A 22,571-nucleotide genomic window follows, 5' to 3' on the forward strand; every position below is an offset into this window, starting at 1 on the left:
ATGCACGGGTTTTCAGACATTAGATGTAGTGACTGGGGCATGACTTGAGTAATCAGGTCCACTGTCTTATTGCTTCTAAGGTAGCAAATAGTGTTAATTTCTCGTTTATTGAAAGAGTCTAGTAGTATCTCATTAGTTGTGTCATTCTGATTGTATAGTCGGTTGTTAACTTACGTTTCTGGTGAAATATGTTATAAAGAGAATCGATTTATGTATAAAATAGGGTTGTAAATGATAGGAAGATAATTCAATACTAAAAGATTGGTCGGCACTTACTACCGAGATCACACAGACCTATTTATGTAATTATTTTATAGGCTTTCATTTGATGTGAACGTATAATGTCATGGACGTTCTATAGGTATGCAGGGACCGTTAAACCAATGATAAAATATATGTTACCCGTGTATCATAAGCTAGAATCCTATCGAAATTACAAAAAATGGCAGAAGTCTCTAATGGTAATACAGGAGGACCACACTACTCGCAAACAAAATCTACAAGACAGAATACATGGACATTGTGAGAAATAAACAGATATCAAATCAAGTGAACGGATCCAGGAGGCTGGGAGGGGGAGGGGTGCAATTTGAGTTTTAAATACTTTAAACACGATACGGATACTGTTCTTAATGGAATTTATATACTGTGACTCTGAAAACTTGTCAACAGCAATGATGACTTTATAAATCTGCCACCCCTGAGTTCAGATTTGAGATGTCGGATGAGGAAGAAATCAGAGGGAACTAGCTATGACGAAAAGGTCGGGTATGGGAGGATCTTGAAACCACATTTTCCTGGAGCAGCCCGACATCTAGGAGCTTTTCTTTGATTTGATCACATAACCTGTACAATTCATCTGCGTAATATGAACCATCTTTGGTGGAACCCGTTTTTAGATAATTGTCCCCCGCCTTTCGAAGAAAGCAGGGGACTATTAAAATGGGTTCGTCCGTCTGTCTGTCCGTCCGTCCGTCCGTCTGTCTGTCCGTCACACTTTTTAGGACACAATAACTCTCTTCCTAATTGAGCTAGAATGTTCAAACTTAGTGTATGTGTTTATTAGGTCAATGCCTTGATGGAGTTCGAAGATGAGCATTTTCCGCTTAGGGTAAGCAGAGATAAGCAATTTGATTGGTTGATGCTTTGGGACACGATAACTCTCTTCCTAATTGGGCTAGAATGTTCAAACTTGGTGTATGTGTTGATTAGGTCAATGCCTTGATGGAGTTCGAAGATGAGCATTTTCCGCTTAGGGTAAGCAGAGATAAGCAATTTGATTGGTTGATGCTTTGGGACACGATAACTTTTAATTGAGCTAGAATGTTCAAACTTGGTGTATGTGTTTATTAGGTCAATGCCTTGATGGAGTTCGAAGATGAGCATTTTCCGCTTAGGGTAAGCAGAGATAAGCAATTTGATTGGTTGATGCTTTGGGACACGATAACTTTAGTTCTAATTAAGTGAGATTGATGAAACTTGGTGTATAGTTTCATTACAGTAATACCTTGACTAAGTTTGATAATGAGCATTTTCTGCTCAGGGTAAGCAGAGCGATACGCAATTTGATTGGTCGAGACTTTGGAAGTAAAGATATACTGTTTGATTGTTCAATACTTTGTAAAAGATAATTTGTGATAAATTTATATGTGTCCTCTAATTATTTTCCTATTTCGGCGGGGGACATCAGCCTCACTGTTGGCTTGTTTATCATGATTACTTCATCGAAGTCACAGTAAACGGAGGCCATGACCTTGCCACTAGTTACTATCATTCACACAAATATTCGTAGATTGGTAGTCAACATTTGAGAATATCTAGTTCGTTTGCTAGATCATCCGGGCCCCGAGTTCACAAAGCATTCTCAGGCTTCAGTTAATTCATGGAGAGTGATGAAACTTGGTGTACGTTTCACTAATAGGTATTTCAAAGCCTTGACCGAGTTCGATGGTGAACATTTTCTGCTTAGACTAAGATTAGATAATCAGTTTGATTGTTCGATACTTTTCAAAAGATATTAGTATGGGATGTCGGCGGAGGATACCAGCCTCACTGTTGGCTTATTTCGAAGAGCGTCGCCCCTAACAACAGATGATTAGAGGTTCGTTGACAGATAACCTTTTTATGCGCCCTCATTTTCATGTGGACGTAGTTTATCGTCGCGCCTGGACGTCCGTCCATCCTAAGTTTGTTTGTGCACACTCTAGAGGTCACAATTCTTATCCAATTTTGACGAAACTTGACATAAAGCTTTATCTCCAAAGGATCTCGGTTTTTAGCTTGTGGACACTCTACAGGTCACAATTTTTATTCGATTTAGATGAAACCAAATATTTGCGCATATCGGACAATAACATCCTGGATTAAGACCCCTGATTGTACGAAAAATCAAGTTTTTATACGCCCACATTTTCATGTGGACGTATTATGCCGTTGCCCCTGTCCGTCCTTACGTCCGTCCGTCCACAGGTCACAATTCTTATCCGATTTTGACGAAACTTGAAATATAGGTTTATCTCCAAAAGATCTCGGTTCCTTTCGATATTGGCATGTATTGGATCGAAACTTCATGGATTATGGCCCCTGTTTGTACGAAAAATCACGTTTTTAGCTTGTGGACACTATAGAGGTCACAATTTTTATCGTTGAAACTTGAAATCTAAGTTGATAATCCAAAGATCTCGATTCTTTTCGATATTCGCGCATATCGGACAGTAACTTCATGAATTATGGTCCCTGATTGTACCAAAAATCGCGTTTTTAGCTTGTGGACCCTATAGAGGTCATAATTTTTATCCGATTTGAAAAACCGTTTTATTATATCACCGTTACACCCTAAGGACGGCTGAGTTCGAATTTCGTGAAAATCGGCCCAAAATTGACAGACAAAATGGCCGCCGTTCGTTCTCAAATAGCGTAAAAATATGGTATATCAAGGTTGTGGACACTATAGAGGTCACAATTTTTATCCGATTTTGTTGAAACTTGAAATGTAGGTTTATAACCCAAAGATCTCGATTCCTGTCGATATTCGTGCATATCGGACCGTAACTTCCTGAATTATGGTCCCTGATTGTACGAAAAATCAGGTTTTTTGCTTGTGGAACCTATAGAGGTCATAATTTTAATCCGATTTAAAAAAAAAACGTATTATTTTATCACTGTTACATCCTAAGGATGGCTGGGTTCGAATTTCGTGAAAATCGGTCCAAAATTGACAGACAAAATGGCCGCCGTTCGTTCTCAAATAGCGTAAAAATATGGTATATCAAGGTTGTGGACCCTATAGAGGTCACAATTTTTATCCGATTTTGTTGAAACTTGAAATGTAAGTTTATAACCCAAAGATCTCGGTTCCTTTCGATATTTGCGCATATCGAATTGTAATTTCCTGAATTATGGCCCTTGATTGTAGGAAAAATCACTTTCGTTTTAGCTTTTTTCTATCCACCTCTCGAAAATGTGGGCGTATCCTGCCTGGCAGCCGCTGGTTAGTTTGTGGACCCCCTTGATATCACAATTTTTATCCAATTTTTAAAAAGGTTTACATTTGTACACAAATAGTGCAAAAGTAGGCTATGGAATAAGAAGGTTGTTGACCCTCTATTTGATTTTGATGAAACTTAAAATATATGTTTATATCCCAAACATTTCGATTCCTTGTGATATTCGCGCATATCGGACCATAACTCCCTGGTTTATGTTCCCTGTGTGTACGAAGAAACGCTTCTTTTTTTTATACGCCCACATTTTCATGTGGACATATATTGTCGTCGCCCCTGTCCGTCCGTCCGTCCACAATTGTTTGTGGACACTCTACAGGTTACAATTTATATCCGATTTCAACGACACTTGAAATATAGGTTTATCCCCCTAAGATCTTTGTTCCTATCGATATTGGCATGTATCGGACCGTAACTTCATGAATTATGGTCCCTAATTGTACGAATAGCTTTTAGCTTGTGGACCCTATAGAGGTCACAATTTTTATCCGATTTTGTTGAAACTTGAAATGTAAATTTATAACCCAAAGATCTTGGTTATTTTCGATATTCACGCATATCGGACCTTAACTTCCTGAATTATAGCCCCTGATTGTACAAAATATCGCGTTTTTAGCTTGAGGTACCTCTAGAGGTCACAATTATTATCCGATTTAAAAAGAACATTCAAATATATCACCGTTACACAGTAATGTATATTGAGTTCGAATGTCGTGAAAATCGGTCCAAAACTGCCTGACAAAATGGCACGCAAATAGTGTATGACATCTGGTATATCAAGGTTGTGGACCCTGCATATAGGTCACAATTTTGATCTGATTTTGATGAAACTTGAAATACATGTTTGCGTATATCGGATCGTAATTTCCTGAATTATGGACCCTGGTTGTACGAAAAATCGCATTTTTAGGTTGTGGTCCATCTGGAGGTCACAATTATTATCCGTTTAAAAAAAAAAACGTTCGAATATATCACCGTTTCACCGTGATGTTTGTTGAGTTCGAATTTCGTGAAAATTGGGCCAAAACTGCCGGACAAAATGGTTCCTTTTGATAATCGCGTATATCCGAACGTAACTTCCTGGATTATGGCTCCTGATTGTTCGAAAAATCGCATTTTTTGCTTGCGGATTCTGTAGAGGTCACATTTTTTTTTCGATTTTAAAAAACGTTTAAAAATATCACCATTCCACCATAAAGAATGTTGAATTCGAATTTCGGGAAAATCGAAATGAAACAGACCAACAAAATGGCCGCTCTTTGTACGCAAACTGTGAAAAGTATGCTACGCAGGTTGTGGGCCCTCTAGAGGTCACAATTTTTATCCGATTTTGATGAAACTTAAAAAATATCTTTATATCCCAAAGATCTCAGCCCCTTTTGATATTTGTGCATTTCAGACTATAACTTTCTGGATTATTGCCCCTAATTGCAAAATGTAGGCGTATCCTGCCTGGCAGCCGCTGGTTAGCTTGTTTTCTGTCCATCTCTTGCAAAATGTGGGCGTATCTTGCATGGCAACCGCTTGTTCTTTTCAATTCAATTGGAACACATTAAGTTAAACACGCTTACAACTCTGTTTACTTCTTTGATGATCTAAAAACTAACCCTGATTACTCAATCAACAATCTTAATTCCCTGAACATGTTATTATTGTTGAAATTAACAGAACCGAGCAGGTAAATAAAACGCATGAAGAAAGTGAAAACACGTGCGTACAGTTATAAATATAACAATAACATAATCGGTTATTATAATCTTTAAAACGTAACGTACCATTCTCGTTTTAGTTGTCTAAACTACACTGTATAACTCTGTGGGCGGGATTTATGCACCGACTGGGAAACTACAAGCAGATCACCGCATGATATTGAAAGTGTCCATTATGTTGATTTTATCAAATGAACTTAAACTGAAAATTATATATTTTCTTCGTATTACATAATAACCATATACTATTGTTGTGCACAGAAAGTATTAATCTACCTTTTCTGATATGACCATTTACAGAATCGGTCAATATTGGTCGTGGGTGATATTCGTATAGCAAACATATTTTCCAATGAGGCGATGGAAATTTATATATAATTAGATTTATTATCTATTTGTTAAGATATTACATTTAGATGAATTTGTTTTGTATTAAATGAGCTAAGTATGTATTCTTTGGAACCTAAAATGGGGCAAATATAATATGTGTTTGTAATCTGAATTACATTCATTGTTTCAAATTTGTATAATAATTCTAAATCTGATCAGTTATGGTCGTCTAAATACGTGAGCCGTCCAAATTGAACGGTACGGTTTACGTGTTCACCAAAGCGCTCATTACAAATGACGCTCGAAAGCGTAGAGTAGACAGTTCACTGTGTATTAAATATTGGATACCAGATGCCCATATGTTCACGGTAAGATATCATGAACCACTAATTCAAGTTGTTTGTAATGCCAAAGAACTTTGCGCCCTTTAAATGAAGATGAAATGGTATTTTAAGATCTGCCAAAGACTTTGATCATTTTTACGGCTGTTGTAAATCAAATTAAAATAAAAATTGTTTTTAACGTGATTAGATGTTTGCAAAGCTAGATTTCATTACATCACATAACATTTGAAGTAATAGCTCTAGAAATAGGAAGTTAATTTTAATCCGTTGTCTTTTCTCTCGGGAATATAGAGCAATATCGATGAAATACCGTCTTTCATGAATATATAAGTTTTGTTAGAGAAAAGCTAATTTCACTCTGTTCGATTTTTAATGTACCATTAATGGCCATCAGTAGGTCAAAAGCGACTAGGAGCCAACCTTTAGGCACAGTTAGTTAATAAACCTGTCACACACACAAGTCGACTATCCGAAGTTCAAGTGATGTAAATAGCTGGTTGGATATTTTTAGAGATATGCGTAATGGCCTTAGACATATTAGAAAACATGGGGACAATAAAAATACAATGAGACTATGCCTTAACCCACATTACCAATTGTTTCCTGGTCATAAAATGGCACGTTATTGGAATATGTCTTAAGGTGCGTCGCGTAATGAAGGTAGACATCCAGTTGATCGAAGATTCCTATTGACTATTAATGTAATAAAGGATATTATTTTTTTCCCTCTAGTTGTCTTGTTTAGTTTAGAAAACTCAAACAGAGTGTATAATGGACACAGGCATTATTTTCAGCCACAGTAAAACTCTATAAAATAAATAGACACCACGTACCAGTGCAACTAAACAAACGTCATAAATAAAGTCAGTACTTGATTACATGGACACTTACGGTCTTTGTACCATGGTCATAAATAGCAATTAGGCGTACACCAGTTTTAATACCACATTGATGGTTAATACTATAAAGTGAAACTGTCAATTGAAATTACGTATTACACGGTGGAAATATATTTACGCACAAAAGTTTATTTTTTAAAAACCTAATTATGTTATTGGGACCCTGTTGATTCTTAAATTCCAGCGGGGCCTACTAAATTTTATCCCCTTACACGATCTAAATCGATAATTTATTATACGAAAAATATCGCATTGTCAACGAATTGCTTACTTTTCCCTTGTACTTTGGGTGCGGTTTTCAATCGTTAGCTGGGTATATAGGATGACTGACGCCAAAACAGTAGTCTATATAGCTACGAATGAATGAATGAAATATGGTTTTATGGCACGTCAGCACCAACCGGGCTATATTGCGCCAAACATATGGTGATTTAGACGAGACAATATATAGGTAGAAAAAGGCTCAAATGAGACAATTAAATTGATGGAATGTTCACATACCACGAGGCAATATGACAAAAAAAAACTTCCAGAATATCGAAACTATGATCTTCAAACATTTGTAAACAGTAGGACGTTAAACGCCATTTTATTTCATTTCAAACATTTGTGTTTTCTTTTTTCTTTTTTTGAGGGGGGGGGGTATGTTTATCATGGTATGCGGGATAATAAAAAAAATGGATCTAATAAGGAATATACGTAGGCTAATTAATTTATTTACGTTGGTAAGCTGCAGTGTATATGTGATGAACTTCAAAAATCCTGTTCAATTACGGACGTCTAAAATTGGAACTATTCGCAATTTTAGCTTCATATTTATGCTGTTTTTTCTCCTGAAAACAGAATGCCAATATTCCTGGCTAATGATATTTGTGAAAACATATAACTCAATTTGCGTAATAATGCTTGCAACCGGAAATGACAGATTTCAAATCAATTATTCTAAATATATCTTCAGGCAATATCAAATACAAATTGGCCATGTGTCGCATACTGCGAAAATAAGTGTGTGATATATTTCCGGTTCATTGGAAGAAAAATAATAATGAGGCAGAACAAGGAATAGGTACAATTAAATATATATTTTCGCAGCAGTCTTGATCCTAAAAACACAGACTACCGGGAAATATATACTCTTAAAAAAAAAAAAAAAAAAAAACGCACAGCAGGTTTTTCATCAATTTTTTTTAATTTGAACGGGATCCTTGTTTCCACAATTCTTACTTGTTTTTAATGTCATGTAATGATAAAAGAAATTTATTATTTTTTTTAAATGTAGGGCCACTAATTGTGACTGGTCATAGTGAGTATACTCATTGCCGAAATTTGTTTTCGCTTGATTTTACCAAGACACGTGAGTTTAACAACTTCGCAAGCTTTTCCCATGAAACACCAATCTAAGGCCTTTAAAATCCCAGGGTTCTCGGTTTCAAAATCAGTTGCCCATGTAAACACTCAACGAACCAAGTGATGTCGCAACAACGCTATGTCGGTTACAAGCAGGTGAATACCAGACCAATGTAGACAAGCTGCTGAATGTTTCTCAGAGTACCATTTCTTGCCTTTGGGAAAGGTATCGTCAGCGAAGTTCAACGCGTGACCGCCCATTCTTATGCTAAACAAGAGTGACCCCACCTGCCCTGGATCGTCGTGTCCAGTTACGTTATTTGCGGACACGGTTCACAACAACGGCCTCTACTGCAGCCGCAATTCCTGGACGGCCTAGGATCTCAGACCAGACAGCCCATAGACGCCTACGTGAAACCGCATTACGAGCCAGACGGTTAGAGCTATTATTTTGAAATACTCCGACACCTTCAAATCCGTCTTCAATGGGTTCAGACACAGGATAACTGGATATGGCCACAGCAACGCCGGAGAACAGTTTGGTTCCGTGACGAGTCGCGGTTCCGGTTGCAATGAGGCGATGATAGAGCGAGGGTATATCGACGACGAAATGTCATTTATTCATGCCCATTTCTTTTTTTTTGAAGGGTATATTAATTTTGTTTCTAAATAAATTGTATCTAAGCGTCGCTAGCGTGTGAGAATTCTCATAGAAAGTTACCAATGCCACTGATTTAGTGATTGAAATTTAAAAGAAAAAAAATACATAATTATTCCTGCCCATTATAAATATATTATTCTTTAAGATACAATATTTCTTTTTAGTATAACGGATGTCCTAACTATATTCAAGGGAACATATCTTTAAAAGATAACCAATTTCCTCTGATATTAATTAATGAAGTATTAACTTTCATAACAATTGGATGTACAGTGATGTAGGGGGTTTTGTTATTCTTGTTGTTAAATGGGTTCGTATCTTTTAGGTTGATTGGGATAAACAGGTAATGATATGGGGCTTTCCTGTTTCCGTTCACATATTTAATTTCCTCTTAAAGGACAATATTGGTGTCAGTCATTATTACATATGTGATAGAACTGGTTAAATACATTCCAAATATAATTTTAACACAGAGATCATTGCTACGGGAGACGTGTAACGAGTACGTGAAGAAACGGGAAGTGACGTCAAACATGACAAACACGAGTTGTCCTTCTATATAACTGACTGAAGTAACGAGCGGTAAGAGACAAACGATCGAATTTCATTTCACTGATAATTCCGTTGAAGTTGAAAAGTTATTATATGGAACGGTGAGAGGATATCTCACAATTCAAAAATAGAATTGACTGTCACTAGATAAGGGACACGAGAAAAAGTAGAAAAATCCCGTGCATTCCCCCGTTTTTATTCATTCTGTTCTTAATAAAAACATGGTAATGCACGGACCTTTTCTAATTTGTTCGTTATCTTTTATCTACTGACAGCCAATTCTTTTTTTGAATTGTCAGATATCAGATATATAACTACTTTTCATCTTCAACGGAATTATCAGTGAAATGAAATTCGATCGTTTATCTGTTACCGCTCGTTACTTCAGTCAGTTATATAGAAGGACAACTCATGTTTGTCATGTTTGATGTCACTTCCCGTTTCTTCACGTGCTTGTTACACAACTCCCGTAGCAATGATCTCTGTGTTAAAATTATATTTGGGATGTATTTAACGAGCTTTATCACATATTTTATATTGACTGACACCAATATTGTCCTTTGAGAGAGTAGTCGTCAACACAGTAGTCGCACTGTATCGGCCTTTCCGCAACTAAATCTGCCTCTTGCAGGACTTTCTTTGGGCCTGAAATGTTCTATAGACTATAGTATTATTATTAAACATATTAACATGACAAGACCAAAATCCGCTCTCGGTGCCCCCAAATAGATCCGATTTTAAGTAGATGGTGAAGCTATGCTAAGACTTGAACAATCAGTGCACACATCTTGTCAAACCTGCACTTTGAATGAAATTTTCAATATTTTCATTTTGCATAATCTATTTTTGAACTATTAAATCTTACATAATGCTTCTTTAAATCCCCGACTTCCTCTTTAAAAAAAAATATTCAACACTTTGGATTTGTGTAGTTATACTTAATGGACTTCTTGTGGTGCCAAAATTCGAGGCATGTCATAGTTGGAAATATAGATATGTGCCATAAAATGTAATTACAAAGTAACTGAAATGTAATTGACCATTACAGAATTTATGGAATGTAATTAATTACATTTTCATTACTCATTACTTTTGAAATATTCCATTATTAATTACATAACCATGTAATGATTGCATTCCATTCACATTACACCAGCCCTGTTATCTACCGTTGTTTTTTTGATTTTGTTTAAAATAATCAATCTGGATTAAGGCGTGGCACAAAAGTCATCGTTACTTTAAAACATCGACTCGCTACGGCCCACTGTGGTCTTTAGCTACCACTACTACATCCTCGGTATCCGCAGTGATGACGTTCCGTTCTACTCACTAACCCGCCTGATTTTCACAAAATAAATTTTAATTATATGCCATTGATGATTTCATTGGCCGCATACGAACCAATCAAAAAACAGTTTAAATACCAGTCTTAGCGTCAATTGTTTACGTTCACCGCGATACAGCACCTTGTACGCTCGGTTATGAGAATGTTTGCAAGAAATTTAATATGCTGAAGTCCAGCCATGAAACTATTCAATTGTTTTTTTTCAGACAACTAGTATCATTATGTATAGCATTCGTTGTAAAACTAATTCGGAAAGATTTTGCTTTAACAGTTTTTACGTATTTTTGAAACAGGTTCCGAAGCGTTTTGGTTCTGTTATGCAAGTTCATTTTTGACGTTTCAAAGTAAAAGTTCGGTGCTAAGACCACCTAAAGATAAATTTTAAATGTTCCTATTATTAATTAGAACAGGTTTCGCTTTAGATTTTATATTTTACGCTGACATTTATTACTTTAAATCTTCTAAGTGCTAAAACGGAAAATGTGACCTTTTGACCTCGGGGATCACAAAGAACAAAAGTGAATTTAGCAAGTTTACATTTTTATTGAAAGTGTGATTACTTTCAATCATTTTCAGCTTATTTTCATGATACAAGAATGACCGCGCATTCACTTTCAGTGCAAATGAACCCATTTGACCTTTGACCCCGAATATCTCGAAAACGCCCCAACGGCGGACTGATTACGACTCGGCATCGTATTTTACGCAAAAGTTGGATCTGGTTTTGTGCCCATTTGATGGACCCCCCCCCCCCCCCGCTGAGCCTCGAGACTATAAGGTTTTGATTGGTCGATAAAACTTGGAACAATTATCAAGGGCGGATAATTTGATTATGTGTCTCCTTAGGTTAGTGGAGTAGAACAGACCGATATCACTGGAGCCCACTGGGGATTTACGTCGACTGTCACATTAAGTCTGATCGTATCTCACATATCTATATCACCGCTGTAAGAACCAGGGACCAGCTAATTACAGCTTTCCGTTGGCTCACCCTGCGAACCGCCAATCTTTGATTCATAACCAAATTATCAGAAATTCTACACTCTCGTGGTGACAAATAAGAATTATTACAAACCAAATAATATTTTATAGTTATTAATTACCGTAGTTATATCGTTAATTTGTCGACCTCTTTTGATAATGTTTGTCATTTAAGTGTACGAGAATGAAAGAAAGGCCCCATGAACACTAATTTGGTCACATACTGAGATCTGTTAAATATTCTTATTTTCCATTTCAAATATGTTTTACTTCAGTGATGTTAGATGTAGTATGCAGCCAATGTCCACACGATGCTATAGAACAGATGCAAGCGTGTACTGGAAGACAAGGCAATATGACTGTTGGCAAAGATTTACAAAAAGTAGAGCGGTTTTGCAAGTAAGTTAAATTGAAATAGCATGTGTTATGTTGGGTTGGCATAACATAAACACACCGCCAATCTTTTGTTATACCTATAAATAAACGTCATGGTACTTTCCGAACTACTGTCTGAACCATCGTAAATTTTAACCCCCGGTTAAATAAAATCCATTGTACAACTAAATATCCCAGCGAATAAAAAAACTCCTCAAAAACTTGGACATCGAAAAATACAAAAATTACGTCACTTCGTATAAGCAAGGCTTGTCTATCGTAACAGTGTTTGGCTCTTTCACGACAATTCAAATTTTGTGTATGAATAAGCTATTGCTCTCGGGGCCCAGTAATGATTTTGGGCGTTTACAAACATAAATACGCCCGTAGTCCGTTATTTTGTTTCCGTCTTGTATTAATTATTTGGTAAGAGAGTTGGATAGATCTCCATTTTGAAATCCACAGAGAATGGAATTTTCTGATAGTATTTCGTAGATCGCGATCATGCCTCATTCAATCAATGCTTTGAATTCTATGGCCGTAAAAGATACCATGCCATATGAGTTATTGTATGCTACACAGATGCAGTGAAAATGGTTAAATTTAGCGCGAAACTTGCACGAGTTTTTCTCATGATCTGCATAATTAAAACACAAGACCCAATAATACACGCAATCCGCGATACTTCTTTTGACAAGTGATATTGTTTTTTAAATACATTTTTATAAAGACGATAAACGATGTTTAGACATCCCGAACTGTTCTTGTAAACAATGTTTCGATTTCAGTATCTGTCGAATAGACCAAAAAAGGTAATTTAATCAGGAATATTATTGACGTGAACAGTCGGAACGTGAATTAAAATGTAAGTTATTGAGAAGCGGTGGCTTTGTTTCATAGTTTTTGTGGTAATCATAAAACTTTGAAAATGGACTAATAACCACAGAGCATTGGGATTAGAACCCGCGTTATGAAATAATATCCATTAAAATTATGAAATAAAGTGTGTTTATTTATAAATGTTAGCCACAGAGTTGCATATAATTGACAGGGATGTAGGGACTAATATAATTTGATAAAATGTATATAATACACAGTGTATTTACAATTATGGGTCGATGATTATGTGAAAGCAATATTTACGAGTATTCGTGTAATCAGTGACATATTCATTGTGAATAAAATTTAGTACACTGACAATCAACTGTTTCCAAATTAATTTTATTGTCTTCAGTTGCCATTTTTGTTACTCAAACGATCGGAAAGGTCGCACGTTTTTGTGATTGCAACACACGTGATTGTCAAAATTTGTCAACCATTGCCCCCTTCAACATATTAAGATGGGTTAGCTCATCACGTGACATGTACAATGTTGAGATGAACTTGGTCGAAAATACAAGCAAAAACATTGACTTTTCAAGAGAGAACTTTTTTTGCGTTGGGATATTCAATTGTGCAATAGATTTTATTCAACCGGGGGTGATTTCAAACACACAGGCAAGTTTTTAATAACAATTATTCAGTAAATTGTTCACAATCGACGAAATCCGTTTAAAATTTACCACGGTTCAGACAGTAGCCGTAATCAATGTCGGTACTTTTTATTGTACGCCGATATTGAAATGTGGTCGTGTATTACCGTCGCTCCCGTCCATCCATCCGTCGGTCCGGCGTCCATAATCGCTTGTGGACGCTCTAGGGACCAAAGTTAATATCCGATTGACTAATGTCATGAGACGAAGATTCCTATTGATTTTCAACGATGTCTGATTATTACTCCCCTTGATCATTTTGTAATATCTTGCGGATGCTCTAGAGGCTAAGTTAATATCCGAATGACTTTAAATTTAGTCAAATTTTACGGTTATAAATACTGCCAGAATTATGGCCTTTGATCATTTTCAAAAATCTTGTTAATATCTGTTTGTTTCCAGAGTTATGCCCTTGATATAAAATGTTTTGTATATTAAACGTTAGTGCAGGACAGAACTATTAGACACCAAACAAATTATAATGATTTCTGGTTAATGGGTTGTTATCCAGAATCAGATTTTAGTGTCTTATAAATGTTTCGAATTTTGGAAAAAGAAAAAATATACAACTCTTGTTGACTATCTGGACGACTTGGCTGTTGTTAGCGTTCGTTTCATTGCCTGGCAACCTATCTTTTACAGATTTATTGTCATGTCCACTGAACTTTGTAACGGTAGATTTCACCACGACATCACATAGCCCGTCAGATTCTTGGAATTACAACTAAACAAAACTTTCTATTATTATGTCACGTTCATTGCTTGCTTCGACTAGACTGAATATTCGTCTGGTTGAATATAAAAACACAATTGTATGCATTTCTGTCTGTTCGGGTATGGGAAAAGTTATAATCCAACAATTGACGCATCTGTACTTTTCAATACAAGGTGAAACTTACATCCCCTCTTTACCAATTTCTTAAAAGGTACGAAAATCTCGCTGTAACCTTTGACACTACATTTAGTGTCATTTTGTCAATTATATTTGCTGTAGTCGAAGCAAAGACAACATTATAGCTGGAATAAAAGACTATATATGTAGTATTAAACAGGTCACAATTCTATGGAATAGAATTACAACTTATTACTGAGCGACGTTTCGACTAGGCTACCTAGGGAAGAGACTCTGAAGAGTCCAAGCAAGCACATAGACAGTTTAGACAACCCACTGGAGAACTCCCTATCAACCGACAACATCATTATACAACATGTTCTATTTCTCCTGGGGTGACGACTTTAACGAACAGATCAATGGATTACCCATGGGAAGCCCACTCTCACCCCTAATTTCAGAAATAGTTTTAACTGATTTGGAAGAGAGGGCACTTCAAACATCCACCATGACTCCAACTTGATTTTATAGACGAGTGGATGATACTTTTGTTATTATCAAACAAGATGATCCAGAAACGTTGGTACAACACCTCAATAGGCAACACCCACGTATCAAATTCACAATGGAAACAGAAAATAATAATCAACTACCCTTCCTCGTTGTCTGTGTATCCAAAACCAACACCTCAATCCGTACCAGTGTCTACAGGAAACCAACCCACACCGATCAATATATTCACTTCAAATCCAATCATCCGAATAGCGTCAAATCGGCCACAATTCAAGCTCCGGTAAACCGTGCAAAAAAGACATGTAATCCTGAGAGCCTGCCTAACGAAATTGACCATCTCAAACATGTCTTCACAACGGCTATCCAGAGAAGTTTGTCCAGTGAAGTTTGTCCAGTGTTAAAGCATAATGCAAAAATATAAGCAACAAGAGAGCGAGCCGATTGCATGAAGCCATTAAAATACGATGACACGATTATCTCCCAAAACTTAGACAGCCATAATTTAGACAGCCATAACTTAGACAATGGAGTAGGTGATTAATTAACACAACACCCATAGCTGCAATGGAACAGTCATAATCAGTGTTGTAATTGACCCATAGGGAGATTAAGTTTGTTGGGCTGAGATGTTTTGATTTGAAAATGCATGTCTTTGATGCAAGTTTGATTATCAAAACAATAAATATATCTAACTTTGATCCAAGGGTGATTATTAAACATTTAAGTATGTGTAAGCAGCTGAGATGTTTTGATTTTAAAATGTCTACCTTTGATGCAAGTGTGGTTATTGAAGTATGTGTAAGCAGCTGAGATGTTTTGATTTTAAAATGTCTACCTTTGATGCAAGTGTGGTTATTGAACAGTAAAGGATGTGTAAGCAGCTGAAATGTTATTGAACAGTAAAGGATGTGTAAGCAGCTGAAATGTTTTGATTTCAAAACATAACTTCCTTCGAACTTTAAACACAGCTGCAACAAGGTGACAAGACCAAGATTGAGTATCTGGACGCAGTCGGCCATTTGATCCATCTCGGATAGACACTTTGTTAACATTTGAATTGAAGATTTGTGAACATAGAGTATTAAAATTATTATTATTTATATAAGTAAAAACTTGATCAGTAAAGAAATGGTACTATATTTGTTGTTTTATACTTGTTAATAAATCTGCTTTAACATACCAATGTTACAATTTGTTGTTGTTTTGAACTGGCTGTCTAAGTTTTGGTATTTTTTCTAGATTTTCTTGGACTATTCCATTATCAAATATAGGTAACAGGTTGAGGATTAGTTGTGCACTTGACCGTGAATGTTGTTGTTTTAAGCTGTCTTAAGTTTTGGCAGGTTACCGAAGACACAAACCAACGATGAACAGGGATCAAGGATTGTTCCTCCCCAGGGCGTATTACATAATCATAGGCTAAGCATAATAAATTCTATGCAATCAATATTTAATACTTACCAATATTCTTATCACTATTCAAGATTAATAATCTAAATTTGTAATCATTTCAATAATCCTTCTAAAATTCATAATTAATAATTTTGCTTTTCAGGGGGCTGACAAGGACAGCTGTCTAGTCGTTCGGATGGGACGAAAAAACCGAGGTCAAGTGTACATATTGGCGTGCACGTAAAAGATCCCTTGGCAGTTGGAATTCAATATAAGAGTAGGCCGTAGCGCCGACCCTGGCAAAATTTCCCTCATAGCACACTGTATGGCGTATGCCCGTCTTCATTAGCCCAGTTTAGGAGCAGAACAGTAGGACGTTAAACCCCATTTCATTTCATTTCATGCTTTTCAGGGCTGCTGTTATTGAAATTCACTGCACTAAAAAGTTCAAATCCTGCTTTTCCAAATCACTATAGCATCCAGCGTAAATACTACTCACTAATTTAAATAGTCGACCTTCAGGGGACCATTGTTGATTTGTGTTGTCTTTGTTCTAAGGGAATCACATCAACATGCACATGTCAACATCAAATTTCATCCTTTAGGGTGTTGTCATTATTAAAATCTGATCAAATCATTGTAAATACTCCACAACAAGCTATCTATTAATAATTTGTGTTAATTTCAGGTAAAGGGGTCGCTGATATCATTAATCAATCTATTTTCTTTCAGCGTTTGTGATTATTAAAACCTGATAAATCATTGTATATACTCCGCAACAAGTTATCCATTAATCAATTTGTGTTAATTTCAGCCAAAGTGGTCTACATGCCGTAATAAAATGTTGTTACTAGCATTAAACTTTTATAATCCCTAACTAAGTTAGGTCTTCTTTGGGTAGATGTGATTAAAAAGTATCTCTGGTTGGTCAGCATTAACCAAGTATTGTCGTGTACATATATATATTGTCTTGTTATATTTTCATATTTGATCATTGCTTGATAATGACCAGGGAAGCCTAATAAGCACAGGGGCGTAAATGTGTGTGTGGGTGTGTGTGGGTACACCCCCCCCCCCCCCAGAAAAAAAATAGTCTGTCGCAAAATAAGAGCAGTCGGTATCACAATAAGTGCTCACGTCACGCTACTCATGCAAAACTTTAGTATAAAATAACCTTGTCAACTTAATGTGTTTCACTCTTATTCTGTCGTGAGTATGTAGGTCTAAAAACAAAATTTCCCCCAGGGAGAAAAATAGTCGGCCTCAAAATAAGTGCAGTCACTGCAGTCGGTCTTAAAATTATGCATCGCCGTCTTAATGAATTAATGAGGTAAACAAATAATGCCAGAATAGATCCCAAATACTAGTCGGTCGCAAAATCAGTGCAGTCGGTCGTAAGATATGAGCAGTCGGTATCAAAATAAGTGCTCGCTGCACACGTTACTCTACTCACGCAAAACTTTAGTATAAAATAACCTTGTCGACTTATCATGTTTGAAAAAAATGTTTTTCACCCCATGGCAAAAAAAAAGTCGGTCTAAAAAAAAGTGCTCACCGCAGTCGGTCTCCGACTAAATGTATTAATGGGGTGTTTTCTGACCATCAGAATTCTGCAAAATCTCTCCCAAAGTCCAGGGCATTTCAGAAACCAAGTAAGCGCCCCATTGAGGTAAAGTTCCCTCAGGCCCAGTCCTCAAAAATTAAAAGCTCAGTTACATATCGGCGCTCAATTCCATTATGCCATCATTCTTCAACTCCTTCTCTGTCTTATACTATCTCATCACTATCATATTCACAGTTACAGTGAATCGCCCAGTTAATAGTACCACTAGTGAGTGAGTCGTTGGTCAAAAGACTGTAGAATTGTTAGTTCTACTCTCACAAAACAGGCGACATTGACAGATAGGCCTCAAGATTCTGTCCCATTTCTTATCCTCTCGTTAACGAGAATTTGGATCCATTTGCCATGACATTGACTAAAATTGTCAGGCCCAGTCCCAAAAATTAAAAGCTCGGTTACACATCTGAAATTTGTTCACGCCTGTGGCGCTCGATTCTATTATAACATCATTCTTCTACTCCTCTGTTGCCTTATACTGGGGTGTTCGATCCCTGCATTGGCCGAAAAAGTTCATCCCGATTTTCTGACGTGGTTCCCCCTTGTCAGTGATGCAGGACGGAGGGCCTGACAAGGACAGCTGTCTAGTCATTCGGATGAGACGAAAAACCGAGGTCCCGTATACACATTGGAGTGCACGTAAAAGATCCCTTGACAGTTGGAATTCGATATAAGAGTAGGCCGTAGTGCCGCTGTCCGGGCAAAATTTCCCTCATAGCACACTGTATGGCGTATGCCCGTCTTCATTAGCCCAGTTCGGAGCAAAACAGTAGGACGTTAAACCCCATTTCATTTCATTTCATTTCATGCCTTATACTGTCTCAGCACTATCATATTCACGGATATACTGAACTGCCTAGTAATGTTAGTAGTACCACTGGCACTGGTGTGTGGGTCGTGGGGCGTCAGACTATACAAAAGTTCTGTCAACTCTTGCAAAACAGGCGGAATTGACAGGGGCAGATCTCGAGATTTTGTCTAATTGACTCACATTTCTGGTTCTCTCGTCCACAAGAATTTCTCCCAGCAATGACCTCAAATGCCAAGATATTGACTCAATTTTTCAAAATTGGTACTAGGGGTATGGGCATCAGTCGGTCGCATTTTGGCTAAACACCCCCCCCCCTCCCAAACAAAATCGTTATGTACGCCCCTGAATAAACAGTAATTGTATTAGAATTGTGACCTGTTTTTTTCCAGTTCAACAATTAAATTCCGTTGCAACAATTTATATGTAGTATTGTCCAAAAGGCAGTTTAGGGGCTTGAGCACATGGTCCAGTTATGCTAAAGGGTACATGTGAAGAATGTGTGCAGAAGAATCCTACATTAGGGTGTTGTTTGTTTTAAGTCCGGTTGGAGATTAGCTAGAACAGTAGTAGTTTGGACATTTCAAGGCTGCATTTGGCTAGGTTGCGTTTCCAAAGTCATTATACCAAATTGAGAGATGTGGACAGGCGGTTGACATATTATAATCTAACTATAAAAACAAACTAGAAGGCAAAGAACAGACTTCAGAAAATAATGTTGATTTTTTTTTGTGACTTATTATTGACAAGATTTATTTAATTAAACCAAACTATGTCACCAACCTATCATAATTGGGTCTATTTTACAGTACAGATACTAAATTACCTCATTTTCAGGAACCTAATGGAAGTACCCATCTGTCTAGAAACTATACTTAATAAATGTCAGGAACATTTGGATGCCCAACACGCAGACAGTCTCAAACAAACTACTTACCAATGGAGAGATAAATTAGACAAGATTTGTGAGTTTCGACTTATTTTTCTTTTTTCATGACATCTTAATGTTGCAATAGCTAACATATTTTTGTATAGCAACTCATTGCGATTGTTAGCAGACGTCAGAACAACTTTCCGGTTGTGATACTGATATTACAAGACATTGTGACACATTAAAGCTGAACTCTATATTTAACTTTAAATACAGGCAAAATATAAACTAGCATATCATCATTCTTTTTGATTTTTAACTTTACTTTTTATACGCCCACATGGAAATGTGGTCGTACATGTATATTGCCGTCGTCCTATCCGTATGGCGTCCACAAGTTCTTGTGAACGCTCTACAGACTATTTTTATCATCTGATTGATTTGAAATAAATATACGTTGTTTATATCAGTTAGCTTAAGAATCCTATTTAATTTCAATAATTTCCGTTATATTCTTCTAGAGTTATGGCCCTTGTTTTACTTTGTTGAACCTTGTGAACACCCTAACCACAAAAGTAATTTTCCGATCTGTAAGCAATTTATATGCATTATTTGGATTAGTAAATCGAAGAACCCTTTTGAAATTCAGCAATTTCCGTTAATTACGTCTGGAGTTATAGCCCTGGTTTCACCTTGTGAACACCCTATCGACTATAGTTATCATCCAATCTGTATGAAATTTATATGCGTCATTTCCATAAATTACTTCTAGAGTTATGACCCTTGTTTTACTTTGTTGAACCCTGTGAATGTTCGAATGGAAAAAAGTTACCAACCAATCTGTATGAAATTTATATGCATTATTTTAATTAGTAAAACGTTAAAGCCTGTCGAATTTGAGCAATTTTTGTACATTTGTTCCAAAGTTAAGTTCTTGATTTAGTTTGCAGAACCTCGTGAACCCTCAAACAACAAAACTTTTAATCTTATCGTACTGAAATTGTCTTGTAAATACTCCCAATTACCCACAAAAGATTAAATATGCGACAATCCTTGTCGACCACTCGGACTATTTAGCGGCTGTAGGCGTATGCTTCATTTACTGGCATCCTATCTTTCTTAGTAGATTTGCACAATCAATTTGATTTTTTTCATATATTTAAATCTAATAGTTTAACATAGTTTTGCGCGCAATTTTTAGGGCCTTGAAATTTCCGAATACCAATGAACTACACATTTATTGCTGGAATGTATGAGTTATGCGATCGTTCTGGGTATAAATGGGAAGTTGCATTCGGTTTTCTAGGAAAGATACTTGATTGAATCATTTATTCACGTCAGCAATCCATGCGTTATTGTGACTTCTTTTGATTAATGACATCCTAGTCAACTCTAGAAAATATTTCATCATCTTACAATAACTGTCAACCAATTTTTAAAATTTTGTTTTTAGTCTTATTTATGTTTCAGGTAGTAATATTTCAGCAAATGGAGCAACGATATATAATACAAATTTTCAATTAGTCTTTGTGATTCTGATATTTATAAAAAGTATATTATGGATTGGCAGAACTTGATTTGTAGAAAATGACAACGACAATCAAAACCAAATTGGTGCTTCTAAAGCGTAGGAGGTGAACATATTCATGGCGATTTGTTGAAAAAAGTGGCTTAATTATAGATAATACCTATTAAGGATCAAAACAATATGGAGATGATGAAAATTCTTCTATGGATTTATTTTCAGAAAAAATTGGAGTAATTTCGTTAAACTTGTTAACGATGGAGCATTATTGGGATACTTCTGTAGTTATAAAAAAAGAGAAAGTGTGCAAGTTCGCGTTTAAAGAGACCAGCGGATTTCGTTGTTGTTTTTGTACTCATCATCTCGCATATGGGCACACAAGATGAGCATTATTCTGTTTTACTTGCAGAGAACTAAACCATATCGTTTGTAATCTTCGTTAACAAGACTTGTGCTTAATGTTCTGCGAGTAAGAGTGTTCATATGTTTTATCTAAGTGAAGAGACTTGTGCTTTATTTTATTAAATTATTTCCTTCTTGTCGTTTGAGTGAGTTTATGGTTGACTTTGATATATCCCAAGTGTCTATATAACATATTACTGAGATCAATTCAAGAAAAAATCTTGTTAAACCGTTATTATGTTTTCTATACCAGAAAATTATATGGGCTAATTATCCAAATGAAAACCAAATGAGCATGGTGTAAATTATAAGGTTGGGATAACTTTCTTCCTTTTTATAACAAAACGAAGAAATAATACCCAAAAAGTGAATGGTGGCAGTTGATCGGTTAATGATTTCTTTGTAGATGTTGCACTTTACAGCAGTAACTCAAACTTGATATACTGGACATTTTTCTCATTATAGTATTCCCTTCTTCACGAAACTCATTGAAACCTTACATCGGTAACCGTCTAACTTAATTTATACACTGCTTTCGTTTATATATTTGTTCATCCTGTTTTCAAGAAAGCGAAATGTTATTAAATTATGTCTTTAGGTCCTCTCGTCATACTCTTGATACGTGTTATTTTACTTCTAGAAATTTGATCTGCCTTTGTAACGATTTGCAATATTTTATTAGGCTGCAAAGCTCGCCATGCTTATTTTTTTTATACGCCCATATTTTCTTGTGGACGTATATTGGTGTCGCCCCTGTTCGTCCGGACATTCGTCCGTCCTCAGTTTGGTTGTGGACACTCTACAGGCAAAAATTCATTGTTATCCGATTTTGACGAAATTTGAAATATGGGTTTATCTCCAAAAGATCTCACTCAGTTCCTTTCGATATTGGTATTTATCGGACCGTAGGTTCATCGATTAAGGCTTAGATTGCACGAAAAATCACGTTTTTAGCTTGTTGACACTCTAGAGCTTACAGTTTTTATCCGATTTGGTTGAAACTTGAAATGTATGTTTGTAACCCAAAGATCT

General features: G+C 36.3%; 1 long non-coding RNA gene across 1 annotated transcript in view; it reads left to right on the forward strand.

Annotated features, from left to right (window-relative positions):
• The window catches only part of LOC126828742 (uncharacterized), a 46,603-nt gene extending 24,939 nt beyond the window's left edge, over positions 1 to 21,664 (forward strand). Inside the window, exons 2-4 of the long non-coding RNA XR_007683219.2 lie at positions 11,947 to 12,070; positions 19,579 to 19,706; positions 21,083 to 21,664. This is a non-coding gene — a long non-coding RNA (uncharacterized LOC126828742). The remainder of the gene's footprint in view (positions 1 to 11,946; positions 12,071 to 19,578; positions 19,707 to 21,082) is intronic.
• Positions 21,665 to 22,571: the final 907 nt, after the last annotated feature.

This window comes from Patella vulgata, chromosome 7 (genome assembly GCF_932274485.2).
Source record: "Patella vulgata chromosome 7, xgPatVulg1.2, whole genome shotgun sequence".
NCBI classification, from domain to species: Eukaryota; Metazoa; Mollusca; class Gastropoda; family Patellidae; genus Patella; species Patella vulgata.